This window comes from Ictidomys tridecemlineatus, chromosome 1, assembly GCF_052094955.1.
Source record: "Ictidomys tridecemlineatus isolate mIctTri1 chromosome 1, mIctTri1.hap1, whole genome shotgun sequence".
NCBI classification, from domain to species: Eukaryota; Metazoa; Chordata; class Mammalia; order Rodentia; family Sciuridae; genus Ictidomys; species Ictidomys tridecemlineatus.
The window spans coordinates 161,858,388-161,885,932 of NC_135477.1; positions in this window are offsets into that span (position 1 = coordinate 161,858,388).

Below are 27,545 nucleotides of genomic sequence, written 5' to 3' on the forward strand. Positions count from 1 at the left end.
GGGTGGGGGGAGTGAAAACTAGCAAAGGGAGGATCTACAGTAAAGTGACATTCAACCAAATGAGAAACTAAGACAAATCAAAAATCAGAAATAAATCAAAATGACAGGGAATACAAATCATATCTCAAAAATAACCTTGAATGTTAATAACCTAAAGTCATCAATCAAATGACACAAATTGGCAGATTGGATTAAAATGTAAGATCCAACAATATGCTGTCTTCAAGAGACTCACCTCGTGGGCAAAGACATCCACAGGCTGAAGGTGAAAGGATGGGAAAAATTTACCACTCATATGGATTGCATAAACAAGTAGGGTTCTCCACTCTCATTTCAGATAAAGTAGATTCAAACCAAAGTTAATCAGAAGAGGAAAAGAAGGGAAGTATATATAAGAAGAATATAACAATTATAAATATTTATGCCCCAAACAGTGGAGCATCCATGTACATCAAACAAACCCTTCTTAATTTCAATAGTCAAACAGACCAAAATAGAATAGTACTGGATGATTTTAACAATCCTCTCTCACTACTGGACAGATCTTCCAAACAAAAACTAAAAGAAAATTATAGAACCAAATAATACAATCAATAACTTAGACTTAACAGACACATATAGAATATTTTGTCCATCAATGAGCAAATATACTTTCTTCTCAGCAACACATGGCTCTTTCTCTAAAACAGATCATATCTTATGCCACAAACAACTCTTAGTAAATACAAAGAAGCAGAGCTAATGCCTTGCATTCTAATAGACCACAATGGAAGGAAAATAAAAATCAATGATAAAATTAAAAAAAAAATAGAAGCTGCTGTAACAAATGGAGACTAAATAATACACAATTGAATGATGAGTGGATAGTAGAAGATATCAAGGATAAAATAAAAAAAATCTTAGAGGTAAATGAGAACACTGATACAACATATCAAAATCTTTGGAACACTCTGAAGGTAGTACTAAGAGGAAAGTTTATTGCATTGAGTGCATTCATTAAAAGAATAAAAACCCAACAAATAAATGGCCTAACACTACATCTCAAAGCCTTAGAAAAAGAAGAACAAATCAATACCAAAAGCAGAAGACAGGAAATAATTAAAATCAGAGCCGAAATTAATGGCACTGAAACAAATAAACAAACAAAAAACAATTGAAAAAAATGACAAAACAAAAAGTTGGTTCTTTGAAAAGCTAAATAAAATAGATAAACCCTTGGCATGCTAATGAAGACAAAAAGAGAGAAAACTCAAATTACTAAAATACAAGATGAAAGAAATATCACAATGAACATGTCTGAAATACAGAAAAAATTGGAAACTTGCAAATTTATACTCTAGGAAAATAGAAAGACATTGACAAATTTCTAGAGACATATGACCTACTCAAACTGAATGAGGAGGTTGTACATGATTTAAATAGATCAATTTCAAGTAATTAAATAGAAAATGCCATCAAAAGCCTACCAACCAAGAAAAACCCAGGACAAGATGGATTCTCAGCCAAATTCTTTACGACTTTCAAAGAATTAACACCAATACTCCTCAAAGTACTCCATGAAATTTCCATGAAATAGAAAAGGGGGGAACTCTTCCAAACTCATTCTGTGAGGTTAATATCACCCTGACATGAAAACCAGATAAAGAGCCATCAAGGAAAGAAAACTTCAGACCAAATATTCCTGATGAATATATATGCAAAAATTCTCAATAAAGTCCTGGCAAGTCACAAACAAAAACATATTAAAAAGATAGTGCACCATGATCAAGTGGGATTCATCCCAGAGATGCAGGATTGGTTCAATATATAAAAATATAAACATAATACATCATATTAATAGATGTAATAGAATTAAAATTAATAGACTCAAAAACAAGAATCATATGATCATCTTGACAGATGCAGAAAAAGCATTTGACAAAATTCAGCACACCTTCATGTTCAAAATACTAGAAAAACTAGGGATAGTAGGAACAATTGATCAACAAATATATAAAAAAATGTTTCACATCTTTAACAATTAAATAAATGCAAATCAAAACTACTCTAAGATTTCATCTCACTCCCGTCAGAATGGCAATCATCAAGAATACAGGCAACAATAAATGTTGTTGAGGATGTGGTGAAAAAGATACACTCATACATTGTAGGTAGGGCTGCAAATTGGTGCAACCACTATGGAAAGCAGTATGGAGAGTCCTCAGAAAATTGGGAGTAGAACCACCATTTGATTCAACTGTCCCACTCCTTGGTTTATACCCAAAGGACTTAAAATCAGCATAATATAATGACACAGCCACATCAATGTTTATAGCAGCTCAATTCACAATAGCTAGACTATGGAGCCAAACTAGGTGTCTCTCAATAGATGAATGGATAAAGAAAATGTGGTATATATAGTTCATGGACTATAACTCAGCTTTAAAGAAGAGAAAAATTATGGCATTTGCCAGAAAATGGTTGGAGTTGGAGAATATCATGCTAAGAGAAATAAGCCAATCCCACAAAACCAAGGATCAAATGTTTTCTCTAATATACAGATGCTAATTCTACAATAAGGCAGGGGGTAGTAGGCAAGAATAGCATTGCCTTAGACTAGGTAGAAGGAAGTGATGGGAGGGGAGGGAAGGGGATATGGGGATAGGAAAGATAGTAGAATGAAACAGACATTATTACTGTATGTATATATGTGAATTCATGGCAACATGTACACTCAGAAAAATGAGAAATTATATCCCATCTATGTATGAAATATCAAAGTGCATAATCAAAGTGAATTCTACTATCAGGTAAAACTAATTAAAACTAATATAAAACACAGTATTGTTGATTAAATAAAATAAAAATGATACTATTAAAAAGTGAAACCAGGCAAGGTAAGCCATGCCTCTAATTCCAGAAACCCAGAACAGAATCAAGAAAAGCACAAGTTCCATGCCAGCCTCAGCAATCTACTGAGACCATGTCTCAAAATAAAAATAAAAATGTCTTCGGATGTATCTTATGGTAAAGTACCTTGGGTCCAATCCCCATTAATTAATAAATAGATTATTAATTACAAATAAATAAATATCAGCTTGAGAAGAATTTGTATGATGAACATAACTGCACCATTGTTTGGGGCATAGGCATATATATTTATGATTGTTATGCCTTGTTGGTGTATGATTTCCTTGAGCAATATGTAATGCTTAACTTTATCTCTTTTGATTAACTTTGGCTTGAAGTCTACTTCATTTGATATGAGGGTTGAAACCTCTGCTTGCTTCTGCAGTCCATATGAGTGGTATGATTTTTCCTAACCTTTCACCTTTGGTCTGTGTATGTCTTTTCCTAGGAGTCTCCTGGAGGCAGCATATTGTTGGGTCTTGTTTTTTAAATCCAATCTGCTAGCCTATGTCTTTTGATTGGTGAGTTTAAGCCATTGATATTTAGGGTTATTATTGAGATCTGGTTTGTATTCCCAGCCATATTTGATTATTTTTGTTATTTACCTTGACTTGATTTTCTTCTTTGATTAGTTTTTCCTTTAGGGTACTACTCCCACCCTCTGATTATTTTCATTGTTGTTTTTCACTTCCTATTCATGGAATATTTTTCCAAGGATGTTTTGCAGTGCCAGTTTTCTAGCTATAAATTCTTTTAACTTTTATTTATCATGGAAGGTTTTTATTTTATTTTCAAGTCTAAAGCTTAGTTTTGCTGGATACAGGATTCTCAGTTGGCACCCATTTTCTTTCAGAGCTTGATATATGTTGTACCAGGATCTTCTAGCTTTCAGGGTTTATGTTGAAAAATCTGCTGTTATCCTAATTGGTTTTCTCTTATTTGTAATCTAATTTCTTTCTCTTGTGGCTTTTAAAATTCTCTCCTCATTCTGTATATTGGGCATTTTCATTATTATGTGCTGTGGTGTGGATCTGATGTGACTTTTTGTATTTGACACCCTGTAGCCTTTTTGAATTTGGATTTCCAATTTATTCTTCATGTTTGGAAAGTTTTCTGATATTATTTCATTGAATAGATTGTTCATTCCTTTGATGTGGACCTGTATGCCTTCCTCTATCCCAATAACTCTTAAATTTGGTCATTTTATGCTATCCAATATTTCTTGACTATTCTGCTCATGGTTTCTTATCATTATCACTGCGTGGCCTCTGTTCTTTTCAAGATTATATATTTTGCTTTCATTGTCTGATGTCCTATCTTTCAAGTGGTCTATTCTGTTGGTGATACTTTAATTTGAGCTTTCAATTTGGTTTATTGTTTCTGGATTTTTTTTTGTTATTGTTGTGGTTGTTTTTTTTTAGAACCTCTATCTCCCTGATGAGATGATCTTTTGCTTCCTGTGTTTGTTTATGTACCTTTTTGTCAAAGCGATCTTTCACTGCCTGTATTTGCTCTCTTATATCTTCCTTGAGTTCACAGAACATTATAACCATGTATACCCTGAACTCTTTACCTGTAATTTCTTCTGATGTGGCTGCCAATGATTCTAATGATGTGGTGTCTTGATTTATTTGGGGCATTTTCTTTCTTTTTCTTTTCATGTTGCTCATGTCTTCCTTTTCATCTCTGTGGGTCTGGAGTGTTATTGGTTTTACTCTATAGGTTTTTAGTGCTCTTTTAGGGTTCCAAGACCTTTCCTTTGTGGGATCTTTTCCTTTGTGGGTAAGGACAATGTTAATAGAACCCAATATCAATAATATAGCACCTATAAACAACTTGTTGTTATTAAGACGTTTACAGTTTAGTCTCAATGTACAAAAATGTTGGATTCAATTATTATCTAAAATTTAATCAGTAGTTTTGTAAAAAGGTTTACTGTCTCTGATGGTGGACAAATGAACTGGGAATGGAGTATAAGATGATATCCTGAGGAGGTAGGATGTGAGGATATAGAGTTAATATACCTTAGGAAGTGTAAAGAAGAAATCTAATGGAGAGGGTTAGTAGCAAAGGAATAGACAGGAAGTAATTTAGGGTAGACAAGTACTTGGGAAGACAGTAGAGTACATAAAACCAACACACACACACACATTATGGAAGGGGAAAGAAAAATGAAAGAAGAAAAAGGAAAAGAAAAAAATGAGATACAACAACTCTATACTATATTATTCAGATGACTCAGTCCTCTAAGTCCTATTTCATGCAAAGTTCTTGTTTTCACATATGGTGGGGATGTGAGGGCCGGAGGATAGAAGAGTAGAAGAGGGGAAAAAATCTCAAAGGAAGAAACCGAGGTTGTTGCTAATTTTAGAGATCTGTATCATTCCTGCTTCTCTTCTCATCCAATAGAAGGGGTTTTCTGTTGTAAGCTGGTGTCTTTGCCCTCAGGAGGGTGGAGGCAACCAGGGTGAAAAGATTGGTCCTGGTGCAGGGATTCTGGAAGCAGGGAGTTGCACCTGCCTGTCCCTGCAGGGAGACTGCACCTCATGAGTCTCTTTTGGGGGGTCACTTCTATGACTTGAGCACCTGGTACTATCTCCCTATCTTGCCTGGAGATTCCCCAGTTCCTTGTCTCTCTGTTAGGCTCCAAACTTTCATCCTTTCTCCCTTACAAGTTCTCAATTGAGGAGCCTCTCACACAGGGGCTCCCATGGGAAACTCCCTGGTCGCACTGCACACCTGTGTTAGGCAGCTACTGTGTTGGGTTAACAATACTGAAGAGGGGGGATGTTGGGATTTTGGTACCTGGCTGCTGAAGATCTGATCTGGGAGCTGCCCCCACCTAATATGGTGAGACTGTTGAGCCAAGATGGAGACAGTCTTCTTTCAGTGCCAGGGTATCTGGTGAGGTGGGGGAAACTGGATGATGATGTTGTGCTGTGAGTAAGTAGCAGCTGAGTGACCTACATGGGAGTAGAGCAAAGTCTTGGAGATCTGCAGATGTGTTGATAGGTGATTCTGCTAAGGTGCTCATGAGCCCTGCTTTGGCTAGAACTTGGAGCTTTGGGTTCTACTCAAATGCCAAGTGTCCTGCTCTAAAACTGAGGCCCAGAACCCTGTGCAGGGTCACAGTGCTGGTGATTTCTGCAGAGAGCAGGTGTATAGGAGTCTTCTAACACTCTCAGAGATGCAGTATTCTGAGTAGGTGAGATCTGGATCACAGAGCGATCCGGAATGTTGCCTCCCTCTAGCCCTCCATCTTCCTCCCTCATAAATAAATAAATATCAGTGGAAAAAGTCTTTCCTAAGCTTTACACCTTGCTCTGTGATCCACAATAAATAATGGACTGATTTAAAATGGGAAATTAAATAGAAGAAAAGAAAGCATATAAGGAAAGCTAGTCCAAAGGGAGGGGCAGGGGCAAGCAGAAATGCTTTTTATTATATCTGGAGAATTTACTGGCTTCTTCCCCAAAGTTTGTGTCTCTGTTACTGCATGTGTTAAATTCCCCTAGAGCCATGCTAGGAACCAGGTGGATGTGGGAGGGATATATAGATTTGAGGAGACTGTGTTATGCTAGTTTACTTAGAGACCAAGCATTCATAATCCTGATGTTCTGATCTACGCAGTCATCAGCCTCTGGTGTCTGGAAGGCTGCAGAGCAGGTACCCTGGACAAGTTCAGACTTTGAGCCATCACCTGGAGCCTCATCCCAGTGTCCTCGTCCTTCATGGAGGTAAACAACTATAACTTGGAAAGGGCAGCTGTCTTAGAGGGGGTATCCCCAGTAACACAGGGACATTCTTAGCCTGTGGGTGTCTGCTCCAGCTCAGGCAGGGTACTTCCTGGCATACTACAGGGCATGCAACATTATAGAAAATCTCAAGCCATGACTTTGAGCTGCCTAGGATGCTAGAACCCAGGGACTCCAAAGAAGAGCTTGGCCAGAGCATAGCCCCCAAAGAGAGTGAGCCCAAATTTCACTGTACCCTCTTTAAACTGCAGACTGGCCCCTGGGTCTTGGGGACTCCAGGTGGCCTGCCATGAATGTTGGGTGCAGCAGGGTGGCCTTGGATATAGTGAATCTACATGCCACAGATTGTCCTTCCATAAGCTCAGGTAGGTCTTCTCCTTGCACCATGCTCAGTAAGTTTTGTTTTGGCACCATGAGGCTTAAATTTCATCCAGCTCTATCTCTGCTGCTTGCTGCTGCTACTGCTGCTCCTGCAGCAGCAGCAAGCTGGGATGTTAAGGTGAGACTTTCCTTCCCCCACCAATATTGGGATGTATTGGGCCTGAGGCAACCACTTTTACTTCCGCTCTAGCGCCACCCATAATACTGCATATCCTACACTTCCATCTACAACTGGACAGAAGAGCCAATAGCTGACTAGTAGGTGGTTGAGTCTGCCAGGAGCCAATCACTGCTGGCCTAGCTGATTCTATCCAGCAAGAGGCCATGCCCCCCACAAACAGTTCTGTTTATTGGTGTTGCCTGGCAACGGCTATTTTCCGGTGGAGAGATACTAATCTCCCAGCGGCTGGCTATACTGTTGGGCGCTTTGCAGCGATTTAGTTCAGCTAATCTTTAGTTCAAAGAATCCGAGTTGGAGGCAGTGGAAGCCCTCATGGGGAGCGAGTATCCAATGCCTCACAATGACATCGGCCTGGAGGAAAATTGTTGCCTACCGCTCGGAAAATAAGATTTACAAATTTCACGAGGCTGTCAGAAATGGTGACTTACCTCGAGTGAAATATTTCCTAGCTCATGGAAATTACGTTGATGAAACGGACAGAAAGAAAAGGTATGGGATCTGGGAAGTCAGGGGCTGAAGGACAAGGGGCCAACTGGGGAAAGCAGGGTAATGGGTCTTCACTATTGAAGTTGTGCCCATGGGGGCAGAGCAGGAGGGAGACCGACCCTTCTTTCAACAGGATGCTTGACTTTCATACCCCCATGGAGCTTCTGTACCAGGCTCCTGCAAACCTTGGAGGTCTAGCACCCAGGCAGACTTAATGAGCTGTAAAACAAAAACAAATCTGTAGCTGGTTTCCCAGGGGCATATAATTCCTAATTGTTAAACTAATTGTTAACGATTAAGTACATACAGCAGTTTATTGTTAATGTACACACTTTCACAATAGGTCACATACATTGCAGAAAAGTACATAATGAGAAAAAAATATTACTCATAATATAGCAACAAGAGGGCTAAAAAAATTCTTCAAATAGAACCCACTACCTGTTGTCTACTGAGGAACCTTTATTAGAACTCTTTGAATTAAGAACATGGCTCCACGTTTGTTGTTGTTCTTTTGTTTTTTACCTTAATTCGCACTAGTACATTTAGGAGAAACACTTTCACTCCTCACTAGATATTATTTATTTCTCACATGCTTAACTCATTAGTTCATCAAATTCTGAAGGATAACTTGATGTCATCTTCATTAGCCAACCAACTTCATAACAAGGCTTGTTGAATAGCCCCGATTTTTTTGCAAATATTCCATTCACTTAATTTACTTTTCAAGGGAGCAGACAATAGAGTTCACTGGCAGCTTTCCCACTTTTCAAGCATCAAACACATGTTGCTTTTCTAATTTTGTACACTTCAGGCAGATTACACTTTAAAAAAATGTGCCAAAAGCTTTCTACACAAAATTGTTGATTCCCCTGTTCCAATATACTTTCTGTAGTTATCTCTTAGTGTTTATTTGTTTATTTAAACAGAGAGAGCAGAGCATTGGTCCACAGGATCAGGCAGTGCAGGCCTTCAGTCAGAAGAACAAGAGAGCAGCAAACAGAAGGTTCCTAGGCTGCACAAGCTGCCTGCTTCTCCCCTAATGTCCCTTGCTCTGCCTTGTTCTCAAGGGACAAAGGCTATCCATAGTAGGTCTGTGCCCTGGTGACAGTATTTGTGAAAAGGAATATTCATTGTCTCCAATGTGTGAGCTCTTTCTATGGTTACCAATTTCACAATAATTTTAAAATAAAAAATTAATTAAAATATCAGGGTTATAACATTTTTGAGTCCCACCTGCATGCAGTATTTAAAATCATGATGACACTACAAAAATGTTTATGTAGTAGACAAAGTCTTGCCAATCTGGGTATCAAAATACATTGTAAACTTTTATGAATTACTTCTTTGCCAACAGCCAAAATATAAGTGAGTACATCAGGATAAAATACAAAACATGAAAATATCTGAAAGTATATTTAGTATACTAGAATAGGTGAGTAGAAACATATACTTTCTACATGTTGCACAGAAATTACCATCAAATCATCTACAGAGTAAGTACAACTTCTCTGCATCCTCAAAATTTTGAAATATATTTCATTTCTTGTTAAATTAAATTCCTTCTCTTACCAGAAGCACAAATATTATTTTCCTATGTTCATATTTTTCTTGAGCATCTGGAAAAAGAGTACTTTGTTCAATATAAGTCATTTTGGCTTTAGCAAACTCAAGGCCATGCATTCAATCCTCAGCACCGGAATTAATTAATTAATTAAATAAATAAATAAATAAAAGATTATAAAAAGAGGAAAAAAGGAAGTCTTCTTTTAAGTTCTTTCTTTCCTAGGAAAGTTCTTGCCAATATAAAATGTATAAAGAGGCATTTGTGTTTTCTCCTAGTACATTTCTATGTAGAAGCAAAGGGGAACTTTTCATCTGTGCTTATAGATATTATTACATTTCTTATAGATATATTTTAATACATACATGCAATTATAGGTTACCAATTCTGTTTTAGTGCCATGCTGATAAGAAAGAGAACAAGTAATAAAGATTATTCCTACTGCCAAATTATTGCTTTCCTTCATAATTTTTGCTTTAAAAAACTGAACTCAAGTATACTTATCTGTTCTTTTATTTTATTCATTTATACCCATACTCTGAATACCTAGTATGTGATTGACATAATGACTCTTAAGACTCTTCCTTAAAAGCTTTATGTTTGATTGATCAGAAATTTAAAACTTCAGAGATAGGACTCAATTTCAAGTAAAACTTTTCCTCTTCCATTTCAAACAGAAGCATTCTGGTGGTAGGAAATTGTAAACTGCCCATTTTTAAAGTTAAGACAGTGTTAAAAACTTAACATTGGAAATACCTGATTTATGTATATCCTGTAAATATAAATATTGAATAGATTGAATAATGCTAATTCTTTTGAGTCCTACATTTCCTTTAGCTTTAAATTACTTTAAAAAAAGAAAAGCAAGGATTACTATGGTTTTAATTGGGTCTTTTATTATTGTTTTATCATTCATCTCTCCTTACCTATAGTATTTTTAACAACTAAAATTAATTTAAATGCCACTCATATGACTATAACCACTGTAGGCCTCTTGTGTATATCACATTTCACTTAAGGTAAGGTACTGCCTGGTGGTCCTTTATTTCATGTATGAATAAAAAAATTGAATGCTGCCATTATACTCGTAGTGGCTTTCCAATGTCAGTGATGTCAAAATGATAGAAAAAAAGAGCATCTAAGAGTCATTGAAATACATAGTCCCTACAAGATATTTGTAAAATCACTATAATAGTACTTCTTCATTAAGTGAAATACTCTGTTGATTCATAGTAATGGTAATAATTACAATAGCCAACAATTATTGAGCTGTTGATTGTGCTAGAAACTGTTCAAACATTTTACATAGATTTTAATTTTAAGCATCACACTATCATCCAAGTAGGTAACTACTAATTTTAATCAGTATTTTATTGAACATAAAATTGATGGATAGGAGAACTAAATAGCATGTCACAGAGGTTAAAGTAGAATTCAAGCAAATGTTGAGCTAAATTTAAGGTCTATGTTTTTTCTAGGCAAGTAGGACACTCTGGGATGGGATATAGCTCCATGGTAGAGACTTTATCTAGGAGGCTCCAGGTCCTGGTTTCTATGCCAGCACCAAAAATAAATAAATAAATAAATAAATAAATAAATAAAAAATAAAAGATCAATGGGACCAGACCCAGTAGCTCATGCCTATATTTCTAGTTACTTGGGAGAATGAAGCAGAAGCATGGCAAGTTTAATGATAGCCTGGGCAACTTATGGAGACTCTGCCTCAAAATTAAAAAAAATCATAATAATTAAAATGGGTTTAGGATATTGCTCCTGGATTGAGTGCTCCTGGCTTCAGTCCCTAGCAGTATCCAAAAAAGACAGAAGAAGAAGTCAACAGAATAGGCTGCTCATTTATTAATTTAGTGTGTACTAACAGCTAGTAAATATTGTTCTTTCTTTAGAAAATAGTAGAGGACTTGCATACTATTTAATGTTGATAATTGAATAAATAATCATGTATTTTGAGAGGATGCTTTATGAATTTCTAACAAAGCCTCTTGCCTTCATAGGACTGCTCTACATTATGCCTGTGCCTTTGGCCACCCAGAATTGGTGGCTTTCTTAGTGAAGAATAAATGTAATATTCACCTCTGTGACCGTGATGGCAACACACCATTGATGAAGGTAGATGTAGCCAAGGATATCTGCAGAAAAAAAAATGATAGAAATGCTTAGAAGAAAAATTGATTAATTCTATTTAATATGATTAATTAGTAAAACAGATGAAATGTTTTTCTTGGATTGTCAAAATTTACAGTTTATTTCTTGGTATAAACCCAACAGGCCCTACAATATCTGGAAGAGAAATGTGCAACTATCCTTCTAGAAAATGGTGCTGATCCAAATGCTCACAACAACCAAAATGAAACTCCTCTTCACTTTGCTCTTTCTCTGAAGAAAACATCACTAGCAGAAAAACTGCTTTCACTCAATGCAAATATAGAAGCCAGAACTACGGTATATAACAAAGATGATTATTTCCAAAATATTTAAAATGTGTTTGTTTTAAGTGTGACATTTTTCAACAAATGTGGATTTTTAAGCAGGGTTTTATTGATCAGAATAGTAATAGTTGTTGAAATTTCTGTCCATCTTCTTCTTTATCTCATGAATTTATTTAATTTACATCTAAGCATTGTGTCCATATTTAAAATTAAGATGACTGATGCAGAAATCTGGAATCCAAGCTTCTTTTAAGAACCAAATGAGGTCCCCTTTGAGCCATGTTACTGTGTGGTGTGGTGGACAGAGAGTGCCTCCTAATAGCATAGATGAGTGTTCTCTAGTTTGCGGCTGGCAAAATGTAGCATTCGCTCAGATGATCTGTTTTCCTCAATAAATAAATATACATAAATAATTCATACTTTTCTTGGTATTTTTATCAATTAAAAAGAATTTGAATTGTATAACAAACTATAAAAATCTTTGAAATGGGATTAAATTTTAGAATTTAGAAATTGGCGATTTTCTTTCTTTTAAAATCATTATTATAGTTTTATAATTATATATGGTACTTTGTTTACTTTGACAAACTTATGTGCATGGGCCCCGATTTTCCTCTCTTTTGTTCCTCCTTGGGTTCTTGTTGATAGTTCAGGGGATTTATCTCCTCGCTTCTTTGGGTTAAAGTAATGTCAGGGAATGCTTAGTTCAGCAGTACATTTTTTAACCTGTGAATTCTTAGTGTCCCTGTGGCTTCTCAACACATCACAGAATAGGGTTCAAAGAAACAGTAGTGATAACTGTTCCAAATAATATACCACAGAGTTAACGTTAATACCTAGATCCTGCTCTGATGTCTCAACATTAATGTAGCCATAAAGAGGAGTAGTGAATTTAGCAATTGTCAAATTATAAACAATATCCATGAACTACCTGTGGCTTTAAAGCCAGTAGCAAGTGTCAGTCATATAACCTACAATACTAATGATTGTATTAGCATTAAAGGTGGGGGGGCAGGAGCTACAATGTTAAAAATGCAGTTAAGTAGAAAAAAAAGAAATGTCTTACAAAGTTAGTTAAGATTTATAAGAAAGTGAACAGAGAGAGTGCAGAAGATATTTGGCAGTAATGTTTAGAAGAAGATAAGGAAAATAGAAGAACAAAGGTATTGGGAGAGAGGGAGAGAGAACAATAGAATTTGGTTGTTACCAGAAGATAAGAGAAAATGAGAGGGCTGGTATGGTTATGCAGTCGTGGAGCACTTGCCTAGCACATATGAGGCACTGCATTTGATCCTCAGCACCACATAAAAAACAAATAAATAAATAGAAAGTATTATGTCCATCTACAACTAAAAATTATGTACTGAAATTATGTATAACTTTTAGTTATGTACTGATAGAGCACAGGAAGTGGGTGTTAACCTCTTCCTGCTTTTTTTTGTTACTAGTTGGAGTGGCCTAAGATTGAAGCTGTTTTACATAAGAGATATTTTCTTCTTTCCTGTATGAAGTGGGATGAGTTAGTAGTGTCCATTAGGACCAGTTTGATGCACTCCTGGGCTACCACTTCTGCAGCTTTCTTTAAGGGATTTTCTAGATGCTGGCACTGAGATCTAGTTGGCCTTCGGTCTAATTAGGTTTTGTTGCACCTGGCTTTCTTTGAAGAAACTAGATTGACCTATTCTTAGGCTACACAGCAGCCAATTTCTTCAATGGATCTGGTTCTCAAAAGCCTCCCAAGAAATCTAACTGTGGTTCATGGGGGATGATTCTACACTCACTGGAGTCCCAGAGCATAGCCCTTCTGGATTTAGTCCTTGACTGCATTCCCCCTCAACCACTCATATTGTTGGCCCCTTTCAGATGGTCTTTGAGCTGCTAAACACAAAGGAGAAATGAATAGAACTCCCCTTTCCCCTTCCAACAGAGCATGATTTTTAAGCATCTAGTGCAGTCTCTGGATCACATGAGTTTAGGCAGTGTTTCTGATGTGAGATTTCTCTGAATCAAGAAATTCCAAAAAATGCAGCTTGCAATGCAACCTCCTTTACTCCCCCTTGTAAGTCAACAAGTCTGTGCCAAACCCACTTATGGCAGCCATTGGTCATGGGCAATGGCACTTTCTTTCTTCAGTTTTTTTAAACTCAAATTTTGGAATCCCTAAATCTCTTTGAATGTCCAATATTTAATTTTGGTGAAATTTCTCCTTTACCTACCTAGGCTGAGAAGCTGTATACCCACTTATTTGGTCTTTTAACACAGCACAGCTTGGAATGCAGCTTCCTTTATTCTGCAATCTTCTTCCAATTCTCATAAATTAGAATTTTAAACACATTTTCTTATGTATACTATAAAATCATATTCCCATTGGAAAATTTAAAGCCTGTTTAGGTTACACATTGTTATAAATTTTAAAAAATTATTCACACTGCAAGCAATACTATCTCTTTCTCTTCAGTTTTGTCCCAGAAAAATGCAAAAGATTTAGTGTCTTTCATTATGCAAAAAACAGTTCATCGATATAGATCACTATGAAGCTCATCAATTTGCAAAATTTCTGAGTTACATTTTGCCTCAATTTATAAATTGTTTTAAGTAGCAACAAAAATGACATAAGATTAAAAAGAATCTTGAAAACCAGATGTTCATTAGGGTCCCAGAATTACCATTAAAACTGAGGATATATGTTATGATCTTATTTTTTATTAGATTGTAATAGTTATACATAGAAGTTGAATGCATAGTAGTATATATAGTCATTGTTATACTTAGTAGTTTTGTCGGGTTTATCCCCCCAAAATTATACATGCATGGAATTTGATTTCAGTTCAAGATTCAATTCTTTTCCTGACCCTCTCTCCCTCTGTCCTTCCTGTCCTCCATTGTTCTCTTTCCTCTACTCTGATTGACATATGCTCCTTTCTCTATTTATTTAGTTTTGATTGGTTCTTTTTACTTAAACAGAAAGATGACATTTCCTGTGTTATATTTATATATGTACATGACATAATTTTTGAAAAATTCATTATTTGTTGACTCTCCTTTGTTATCCTTCTACTTGGCCCCTCCATCTTCTCCTACTACACTACTGATCTTCCCTGTATCTTTTTGATATCCTATCCTTCCTTCCTCCTTTTCTTCATTTTACCCTAGCTTCAACATATTAGAGAATACATTCAACCCTTGAGTTTCTGAGTTTGTCTTTTTTTCACTTAACATGATATTCTCCATTTCGACAAATTAACTGGCAAATTCCATAATTTAATTATTCTTTATGGGTGAGCAGAATGACATTGTGTATACATACAACAATTTCTTAATCTTTTCATTCATCAGTGGGCATCTGGGTTGATTTTATAACATAGTCATTAAGAATTGGACTACTATAAACTTCAAGTAGCTATATCAGTATAGTATGCTGATTTTAATTCTTTTAAAAAAATAACCAGGAGTGAAATATCTTGGTTCTACTGTGGTTTGGTCCCTAGATTTTTTTAGGAATATTCAAACTGCTTTGCAGAGTGAACAGACTAGTCTTCATTGTTTCCAACGATGTACAAATGTTCCTTTATCCACACAACCTTGCCAGCATTTATTGTTGTTTGTATATTGCTCATTACCATTCCAATTGGACTGATATTAGCCCTTATTGTAGCATTTCTTTGATTGCTAGAGGTGTTGAACATTTGTTTATATATTTGTTGTTCATTCATTTTCTTCTTTTGAAAAATGTCTCCTCAGTTCTTTTGCCCATTTATTGGAATAGGTTTTTTTTGGGGTATATTGTTGTCTGTGTTATATATTCTGAATATTAACCCCTGTCAGTTGAGTAGCTGACAGACTTTCATTGATTCCCAGGGAGAATATATTTTTGATTTCATCTTTATAACATGGAAGGTAAATATTTTTTATCTAATAATAGCAGAAAACAAGATTCAATTCCTTTCCTTTAAGAAAAAAGCAGCATAGTGTACTCAAAGTTTATTCTTTCAATTCAGAGCCCACTTCTTTTGTGAACAATTTGGAGCACAAGTGCCTGATATTGTATGTGGGATTCTGACACCATAAATGGAATAGAATCAAGAGGACTCTAGTAACATGAAGAAAACTTCCATGTTATTGGAAAGTGTATACCTGAAACTTTAGTTCTTCACATGTAAATGTTTGCTATGAAAAATCAATGTCAAAGAAGTGTTAAGCAATAGTAAAGATATTTCTGTAGTACTGGATATATAATGCACAGTCTTGTAAAAATTCTCTAACAGTGAATCAAGGAACATTTCTGATAAGGGCTGGTATTTCTGGAAAAGTATGTATTCTTTGGTATGTAGATTAATAAACCCTGATATAGAGTTAAAAATTTGGCTTATTAAATAAAATATTTAAATCCTTTACTAATTGTTTTAGGGTACAGGGCTATTAAGAAAAGAGGTCTCTGTCTTCAAGAAATGACTAGAGTTTATGTGGCCACTGTAAGTAGAGGAGAGACATTGCAAAGTTAAGAGTCAGAAAATATGAAAGTGGAATGAGATGAGAAGGAAGAAGTTACTCTTAATTTACATTATTTTTTATATTCTTATGTTCAGACAGCAGTTTATAAGAGGTTCAGTTCAGTTGAATAATTTTGAAAACTTTTTATTGTTTTCCAGAGGGGCTATACACCACTTTTACTTGCCATAGAGCAAAACAGACAGCAGATGGTTGAAACATTAATTCAGAACAAAGCAAATATACATGCAGTTGACCAGAAGGGAAGGTATAGTACTTTCTATATATATATATTATATATATAGTAACAATCACTCAAGGAAAAATGACTAGTTTAATGGGAAGGTCAATATTAACATATTTAGAAAAGATTGGTATAAAAAACAAACCACAATTAAGGTAAAAAAATCAATTATTCAAAGTGAGAAATACAAATAAGTATATTAATATGATTCAAAATTATTGGCAGATATCTGTTATTGGTTTATTGGGCACATGATTTTTTATTAACTAAAGAGTTTTACTATTAGTTTTGTAAAATATGGAGCTTTAGTTTACATTTTGGTTTCTATTATATTTTTAACTTCTACATTTGATTTATTTTTCTTTTGGCAAAGATGTATTGATCATAAATAGGCATTGGAAATTATTTTTTTATTTGATTGACTGTTCTAAATTACTTTCCTTGTAGAATATTTTTGTTAATTTATTCCTAAGTGTTTATTAATTGCTACTGCCAAATGCTGTTCATTTTTAACATATTTTGGTGCTTTTGCTTTTAATTGGAAGGTACATAGGGAAGAAAGTAGCTTTAAAGGAATAAATATTTTCTTTAATAAAGATAAGGCATAGGCAGGTTTTAAAGAGAAAAAAAAGCCTTAGATTCTCACACAATTGGTTTTTATTCCAAGCTTTTGTAGTACATCACCTTAAAAAAATACTTAAGACTAAATATATTTCCTGATATGAAAAATAGGATAATACATGCTTGAAGAATGATTGTGAAATTGTACATATTGCATTCCATTCAATGTTTAGCAAATACTTATCAGTACCATTAATTGAAATAATGACTATTATTTTTATTATTATTATTAGTGTGCAAATAGCCTTTTCTGCTTGACCTTTAGCTGACTGTGAGTTACAGTACATTGTTTCACACTAGGAAGGAAATGGAGCTTTCTTCATTGAAAGGTTTACCAATTTCAGATAAATGACCTCATCATAGTTACTATCTATTGAAGGATTTTAAGTTTGTTAACATCTCCCTCATTGGGAAAAGAGATTTTCTTTTTTTTCCATTTAGACTTTGAGATGAATTGCAAAAGAGAATATTTGTTCTCTTAGATGTTTATGTCTATTAATATCTGTAAAGTAAGATGTCGAATTGGGAGAATATTATAAATTATCTCTTTGAATTTTTTTAATTAAAATACTGAATGTTGAAGTTATCTCTCTTATTATAGAACAGCCCTCATGTTTGCTTTGGAACAAAAATCAAAACACATAGTTGAGATGCTTCTTCAGAGTGGTATTGATGTCTCTGCTGCAGATAACTTTGGGAAGATGGCATTAGCTTATGCTATTGCTAGTGGTGATACTAGGTAAGTATTTACATTAAAATACTAATCAATATTGATTGGAGGCTGAAAATAATTAAAACTATTGCATTTTACACATGAGGTGAGATTTTATAGTATAGCTATATGTGGAACGATAATGAGTTAGAGTTTATCAGCCAGGAACCCTGCAACAGTCTAGACAAAAATAGTGATGAATGTGGGCTGGGGATGTGGCTCAAGCGGTAGCATGCTCATCACCACATACAATCAAAGATGTTGTGTCTGCCAAAAGCTAAAAAATAAATATTAAAAAATTCTCTCTCTCTCTCTCTCTCTCTCTCTCTCTTTCTCTCTTTCTCCTCTCCTCTCTCACTCTCTCTTTAAAAAATTGTAATGAATGTAAGAGTCTTCTCAGAGGTTCCTTTCTTCCCCTTTCTATTTTTCTTTTTTTACTTTTTCCCTTATACATGCTACTAAGTTGCTCTACCACTGAGATAAATCACTAGTCAGCATCTTAGAATTCTTTAAAAACACTTTGTCATTATGATTCCCAGTCTTATCTCTTTCATTCCAAGTATAACTCCTCACTGTGGAGTAGAAATAGTGTCACACTTTGATTTTTATAATTAGCTATTTGGGTCTTAAAATGCCCAGTTGAGCCGAAAATATTTTTACTCTCCTATGAAAGTTAGCTTTTCTACCACCCTTCTTTAATTTCCCAAGGACATGAGAATTTCCTTAAAGTCTAAAGAGCAGGTAGAAGGACTTTTTAAATGTTAATTTTTTCTCTGTCAAGTCTGTGGTGTTGCTGTTAGAACTGGCTCTTCAGTCTGGTAATGATTAACTTTTACTACAAAATGTCCTGATTGATCCCAATCCCTGAGTATTCATGGTAATGCACACTTAGATTTAAAAGTTACAATGCTATTTTTAGTATATATATATATATATATATATATATATATATATATATATATATATATATTTGTTCAGCTATTATTCTCAAACAGCAGAATTCTGTTTTGGCAACTTGGCCTCCTAGCTTTAGCTACACAAATATTAAGAACTCTGGCCCTGTCCCACATCTCAAACCTTTATGTGGAACAACCCCCATGTTAGCCCAGACCTTCCTGATGCATTATCCTTTGAGGACTTTGTCTTTTCTTGCATAAACTAATCATTCAGAACTATCAGATAGCTTCAAATAATATCACTGAAGAGATGAGAATTTCCAATCATCTTTTCTACAAGATCTGTAGATCTGTTCCTCGAAACCTCTCATCCCTTGAAATATATATATATTACTGCAGGAGGCCCAATATTAATGTTTCCCAGGTTGGATGTGTCTAGTGATTTGCTTTCCAAAGTAAGAAAATTTCCCAAACTATTGCAATCAGTCTAAAGTTTTCAGCATATATCAAGTTCTCCCTTACAAGGAAGAGATAAATTCTCTGAGCTTAAAGTAGATTCATTGAATCTAAGAGCGCTAAGCCCCATTATGACTTATTAGTAGCCATGTGTAAAGAGGATTTGGTCTTCCAAGTCAGTTAGAGGTCGACATGGAGATTTAGCTTCCTCTAAAAATTATCCGTTGATTCTTTTCAACTAGGTAGAGAAGAAATAGTAGCAGTCCAAGCCAATTCTTGGCATTGGTTAATTTCCCATTTTTGGTGTTATTGATTAGTTTCACAATAGGGGATGAATATATTCTCTAAAGAGCTATGTTACTTATAAATAAATTATTATAAATTATTTAATGTCTAATTTGCCCTGAGACATAAAGCAAAAATAAGACTACAATCAATAAGCAAAATTAGAACTCAAAAGCATTTTTCAGGAATTTCAACACTTGAATATTAGAACCTGTGAAGAATACACATTGGTTTATTTGGGATTCCAATTATAGTTGAATAAAAAGATCAAATTATGCCATTATTTTCCTATTTCTTTTGACATGTTTTAATATTACCTCATTGAGTCTTCCGAACAATTTTGTGAACTGAAGTGGTACAACCCTTATTTTTTAGAATAAATCCTTAATTTTAAGAGAAATTAATTGTGTAAGAAGAAAGAGATATTATTTACATGACATTTTCTGAGTTCTATCTATATCAGTTAATATACTTACCTATATATTGTTCTCAATTTATGATCATTTTATCTTACTTTGTTTTCTTAATATAAGTTTATGGGTACAATGGCATGTGTATTTACCGCAGCTTCTTGGGGGAAAGAATGAGGCAGGAGGATTGCTTGAACCAGGGAATTCCAGACTAGCTTGTGCATCATTGTGAAATCCCATCTCAAAAACAAAAGAAAACCAAACAATTTACAAATAATTGTCAAGTTAATAAAATGTCTAGACTTACAAATTTGAAGTGCATATAATAAAGTTCTGATATAAGATCTAATATTGTTTAAAATACTATTATATATTGAATGTTTGGTTATTGTTTTTATACCAATATTAAAATGCTAATTTGAGTAATTTTTAAAATCTATAGCCTCAAGGAATTAATTCTTCAATATATGAAAGTAGAATCTAAACATCCTGAAAATATCAACCCAGGTAAGACTTCTGAAAGTGAATTAATCATGGTATTCATGGCTTATATAAGAAAAGTGAGTATGCCAGGTGCAGTATTGGCAAGCCTGTAATCAGGTGGCTCAGGAGGCTGAGGCAAGAGGACTGCAAGTTCAAAGTCAACCTCAGCAATTTAGCAAGGCCCTAAGCAACTTATCAAGACTTTTTCTCAAAAATTACAAAAGGACTGGGATGTCTGTCAGTGGTTAAGCTCTCGTGGGCTCAATTCCTGGTACCAAAATAAGTAAATAAATAGGAGTAAGAAAGTTTGGATTGCAAAGAAGCAGTGGAAAAATTAATGTGTTACATTCATATTGTTCTTAACTTTTTTCTTAATAATCTAGAATTCATGATTATTTAAGCCATTAATTGTAGGAAATTTATAATCTGAAATGATATTGTCTGAAGTAATTTTAGGCTAACTTAATCTTGGCCCCTGAAATCTTATATTTACATTCATAAATAAGTAAAAAAAATCAAATTAGTATGTTGTCTTTCTTATATAATGACATTGTAGCAAAGTGGACTTGTAATAAAAACAGATGTTCTATTTTTACTATAGATATCAACTCTTACTGGGTATACAAATTCGTGGATTTCACAGTGATATTTCCATACATATGTAAATAGTACTTGGATCCCAACCACTTTCCCTACTTCCGTTTCTGTCTCTTCATTTCTTCATCCCTTGTTACCTTCCCTCTTCCCTAATAACCCCTTTTCCATTTCCAAGTCATTCTTAATTTGTTTTCAAATTGCACATGTTTTAGAGAATGTGATATTTGATTTATGTTTTTGACTTATTCTGCTTAACATAATAGCCACCCTTTCCATCCATCTTAAGTTTTTGGCTTTGTTTCTTTCTTTTCTCTTAAGGGCCTGAAATATAGCATTTCATGTTCCCTGGCCTTCAAAGTTTCTGTTGATAACTCTTATGTTCTTCTTATGATTTATTATATAAGTGCTTTGGTCTTTTTTAATTCTTTAATGTACTTTTGGCAATTTTATAAACGAACGTGGAGAAGTTCTATTCTGGTCATGTCCATTTGGTGTTCTAAATGCTTCCTGTATCTGGACATCTGTAACATTCAAAAAATTTAAGAAATTTTCTGCTATTTTTTTCTCCAAATAAATTGCATTGCCTATAAGCCTGTACTAATACACCATTGTCTATGTTTATAATTTATAAGTTTAGTCTATAAATCAGGTACCAAGGACTTTGTATATTCTGTTTCTTCTTCTTTTTGTTGTCATAACTAACTAAACATGACATTCATCATTGCCTTCCTACTCTTGATATTTTTCTTCTGCTTGATCTAGTCTATGATTGAAACTTAGATTTATTTTTTTAAAATTTGAAATATTAAGCTATTTATTTCCAAGATTGCTTTTTGATTTCTTTTCAGAAGCTCTATTTTTGCACTGTTCTCTAATGACTTGTAAGGTTTTAATTACTTTATTCATCTTCTATTTGTATCATCTTTGAATTCATATATTATTTTTAATATCTTTTTGAATCCTTTTTTTCTGGCATTTTGTCTACTGCAGTGTCATTGGAATCAGTTGCTAGAGAGTTATGAACTTTTGGAGGATCCATGTTACCTTATTTATTCATCTTTCTTATATTTGTGCTAAATTTTGTGCATCTGTGGGGATATATGTTTCTTCCACATTTATGTGAGAGTCTTCTTAGGAAATAACCTAAGATGATGTATCCTTGGCTATTGGTTTATTTTGTTGAGATTATTTCCAAATTATAGACTTTGTATTATAGACTTTTATGTTTTACCTGACTGTGATTCATGGGTTTTGTCACAGTTTGTACTATCATAGCCTGAAGTACCAACTTTTTTTTGTCAATTGTGTGAGAATGGAGTCACATGATGTAGGCAGTGGATTATGTGGGCTGCATTTTTTGTGGTCATTACTGTAGCCTTGTCAATAATTTTCTGTCTGCAAAGACACGGGAGAGACCTAGTGCCACAGTCCAGCTGGGCAAAGTAACTGAGGGGTGACAAGCAACTGAAGGTTGAAGCAGGAACTGAAGATAACTGAAGGTAACTGCTTTATTGCAGAACAGCAGTGGTATATATATCTAACTGATTTACATAAAGCATGACTCAATGAGCACCATCCAATCATAGCATTGCTCCTCTACAGATACAGCAATCAGCCAATAAGGAGTCCCCACCATCTTGATGAGTCTGCGGCATTGTCTCACAAGCCACTGGTCCTGGCAAACTGCCAGGCACCATCTTGACTTGGTCGCAGCCTCCAACAACATAGGCTGAGGTGCTGCTTGGTACAGACTTCATACCTGCACAACTCTGTAAACAGAGTTGTTTCACCTCTCTCTGCTCATGCTATGAGGATGGCTGCCAGACACTGGATTATAGTACATTCGATCTATACCAACATGGGTACATGTCAGCTGGGGGCTTTTATTTACCCTGTTATTTTACTTGAAGTACCTGTCAAGTTATAAGTAGGAATGTATGTCTTTGGTGGAAAGTAAGATGCATTTTTTCTTACCTTTGCTGTGGGTTTTTAGAAGTTGCAAAGTACCTGCCAATGTGTTCAAGGAATGGGGCTAGATCCCCAGTGCAGATGGAAGAAGACAAACAACAATAATACAGCATGAAGGAAAACTGGATATAGGTATAAAGAAACAATCAACAAGAAGAAAAAAAAAAAACACCAGTAACAACAGAGAAGAAAGGGATAAAATATTTAGGATCCACTAAATTGTTAAAGGTTCATAAAAGTAAAATTAATTTAAAAAAAAGGAAGAATGAGAAATTGGAAGAAAATTTTTAAAATTCTATTAAATTATGACAATAAGATAAAAGTATTGAAACAAAATGACAAAATAATAATTAAAGAAAAAAACACAAAGCAAAATCTAGTCAAGAATTTCTTCTACATGAGTTGTATGTGCACACACACTCCTAGTCTGTGCCCAGGGCAATGGTTAATGCCTGCATAGCAGAAAGCCCTTCATACCTGCAGAGCTTTGGCATTATGAGGGTTGTGCCAGAAAGTCATATATTCTGCCTGTAGAACTATAGTCTGTGTGGGCTGGGGATGTGGTTCAAGTGGTAGCATGCTGGCCTGGCAAGCGTATGGCCCAGGTTCGATCCTCAGCACCACATACAAAGATTTTGTGTCCGCCGAACACTAAAAAAAAAAAAAAAAAAAAAATTAAAATTTATTCTCTCTATCTCTCTCTCTCAAAAAAAAAAAAAAAAAAAAAGAACTATAGTCTCTGTGGCAAATGTCTGAACTCCAGTATCTACCCAAAATGTGAACTGAGATTGCTCCAAAGAGCAAATGTGTTTTCTATTTTTTTCCTATAAGTTGAATATATTTAGTAAATAAAAATTATTTGTGTAACTAAAAATGAGTTTTCTCATTAAAATGAGGTGAAATACTTTGTGGCATTTTTAAACTTTTTTTTTTGCGTAAATATGTAATTATTCAATTTCTTCAACTTATGAAAATAGCCATATTCTATTGCTTTGATCTTTATCACCAATTTGGAGGTGACTATCTTGCCATAATATATATTAACTGTTAATGGTCAGCTCAGTATCTTTATCTTTTGATTTAGTATCTTTTTGTGTGTATGGTACTGTAATCAAATCTAGGGCGTTATGCATCCAGGTAAGTGCTCTACCCCTGAGGTATATCCTTGGTCCCTAATACATAGTTTTAAATTCACAAAAAAATATGGAAGGTACAGAGATATTTTCTTCTGTACTTCCTTTACTTTCATAGTCCTCCTCCATTATCAATGTCCACTACTAGGGGCACACTCTTGCTACCAATGATGAGCCTACATTTATACATTATTATCACTCACAAATTTAATTTATATTAGGATTCTTTCTTAGTGCTATACAACCTGTGGTTTTTAGAAAAATGGATAATAGGATGTATTCATAGTTGTAGCTTCAGAAACAAAATGTTTTATTGTCCTTATCTTCTTCCTAATCACCTCAACACACACGTAACCCCTTCCAACCACTTATCTCTATTATATCTGGAATATTTTTTTTCCAGAGTAACCTTATATTTGGAAAAGTATAGTATATTTAAAATATGAAAGTTCCAATGAAATTAAATCTAATCATTTACAAAATACTTTTTAATTTTTCTTTCTTTTGTGGTGCTAGTGATTGAATACATTACATCATGTGATATAGGCACATTGTCTATGAGTGGGCTACATTTATAGCCCTTGTTTTCCAATTTTTGTTCACCAGTATAGGACATGAGGGCATATGGATTACATGCAGAAAAATCAGGAAGTCTTTGAAGATTTGCCACATAATGAAAAGGATTGAAAAAAAATTGGATCATGCTGTATAAAACAGTGCTAACTGTAATATCCTACTCTACTGGGACCAGATAAAATCTTCTCAGTGGAATCTGACAATATCAAGAAGTCATAGTTTATATAATGGTCATCAAAATGTATTTTAGAGCCTTGCCATAGGAAAACTTTCTAGAAAGAGAGTAGTAATTATGAATTAAAATTATCTCCTCTTCAGTTATCAGAATGAATCTTTGATGGTTTGGATGTGAGGTGTCCCCAAAAAGCTCAAGTGTGATATAATTCAAGAATGTTTAGAGGGGAAATGATTGGGCTCTGAGAGTCTTAACCCAGTCAGTGAATTAATCCCCTGATGGGATTAACTGGGTGGTAACTGAAGGCCGGTAAAGTGCGGCTAAGGATGTGCATCATTGGAGGTTTGCCTTTGATATTTTAAATCTGGTGAGTAGAGTCTCTCTCTGCTTTCTGTTCAACAAGTGAGCTGCTTCCCTATGCCTTACTCTTCCACCATGATATTCAGCCTCATCTCGAGTCTCAGGGAAAGGAGTTGGCAGTCTATTGACAAAGACCTCTGAAACCTTCAAATAAATTCTTTCCCCACTATAATTGTTCTGGTCAGGTCCTGTAGTCACAGCAATAAAAAAATCTGACTAAAACAGAATCTCAATGAAATTTGCTATGTACATTTATGACTGCCCCATAGTGAATCTCATCAACAAAAACAGAATCTCAATGAAATTTGCTATGTACATTTATAACTGCCCCATAGTGAATCTCATCAACATGTATGTCCCCAAGGTACTATTTTTTTTTAAAAAGGATATAAATAAATAACAGTTCACTACAGTAGATGAAAGGAAACAAAGCAAGGGGAGGTGAAAAAAAGGGTTTTTACTGGGGACTAAATTTAAAAGAAAAAAATGAAGCTATAGAATTTGATCAAAATGAATCCTTATGTTTAAATTAAAAGAACCAATAAAAACAAAGAAAAAATAATTACATTGCCACATGCTTGAGGTAGTATATTGAGTAAAATAATTCTATAAAGTGCTTTAAATTTTGCAAATCCAGCATTGTCTAAAATTATGTCCCCTTTTTTGTATAAGCCCATTCGGATTTATTCATACTATATGCTTTATGTTTTTGCCATTACAAATTAATGACATTCTTCAAATAATCTAAAAAGTAATTCTAATATTTTTAGAGAAGAGTATGAAATCAGACTATTTAATTTTAACAGAACTGACATTCTTTTAAAATTTTTGTTATTTTTATTACTATTATTATTTCAGTTCTAGGGATGGAACCCAGGATTCATGCATTCTATGCAACACACTACCATTAAGCTCCATTCTGTATCTTATCAGTAGATTTTCTCTTGGGGGAAATGCCAAAAGAGTAACATTGTTTTGTTTCATAATTTAAATGCATTGGGAAGGACTTTTTCTCTCATCAGAGAGACAGTGGTTGGCACATTCTGAAAACATAATAGTTTACTTTAATACTTTCTCATATCAGCTATTTCTACATGACAACTTGATGCTACCTCCCTAGTACTTCTAAGTTTTTCCTATGACAACAAAGTATATACCAGAATGTACAAACTCTCAAGGTTGTCATCTTTTTAGTGTCACCACCACCCCCTGCATTGGAGGTAATGCCTTGTTGGTATGACACATAAGAGAGAAAACATCTGGAAATAAGACAATATCTTCACCAGAACAGGATTAGTGAGGGTAAACATATCAATTTCTATTTATCTCTTCTCAAATTTAACATGGAATGTCTATGTAAGCATTCCAGTCCCTGGTATGTTTTCTTCAGTTTTGCTTTGCAGCAAAGTACACTGTCCATGCATCCACCTTCCTTGTGGTAAAGGGTTTCATTTTAACCTGAGCAGTTTTGACTGAAAATCTTGAGCTATTGTGTATTATAACAGCCTAAGAATATTCTCTGATAATTATTCCTACTGCAATGAGTCCAGAAAAATCATGCTATTTGTTTGACACTTTCATCTCTATGCTCCTAAATCTGCTAATGATATTGTTTTCTGTCCATCTTGTAACTTTTAGATAAAAGTACAGTCATGGGACTGTTTACTTTTACTTTTAGGTATCAAATTTTGATAAATCCCATGCATCTTCCTTGCATTTAAAAAGTACAAAGTATGGGACTGAAGAGTTCTTAATGCATTAATTGCCTTTCAGAAATATAATTAATATTCATTCTAGAAAATGTTCCATATATGGGCTTAGAGGAATACTCTATAAAAAAGCATCAGACTCATATACTTTTAATATTTTATATTTTCTATTGTTGATTAAATATGTATTTTACTCTTTTCTTTTATAGTGGATGAAGATTCTATGGATGACAATTTAAAAAGGTAGGATTTTATAGAGTAAAAAAAATTGTATGATAGCTAATTATCAAATGAAGATGAAAGGAACAAATATTTTTTGAGTGTTCCAGTCTAGGATAGACAATTGTATCTAACACTTGTTTGTTAAAGTCATCACAATGACTTTGAAAGTGTCTGTGCTATTATAATCTGTTATTTACTAATTAAGCAGTTCTCACTCATTCATAGAAGTTGATTAATTGTCCCATATTCCCACAATTAATAAGTACCAGGCCTGTAGTTACACTGTAAGCTTGCCTGGCTGACAACTCCATTGTATTGCCCTACTGTGTAGGTTGATGCCAGTGCTGTACTAGAATCAAGAAGCAGGTCTGTATCATCAATTCAGAAAGTCAAAATCAGTTGTGTGTTAATTCTGACTTACAATTTACCTGAGAGGCCTGGATATAGAGTTTGTCCTGATATTTTTGACAGTTTTATTGGTAACAAAATTTCTTTTTTTGTACATCA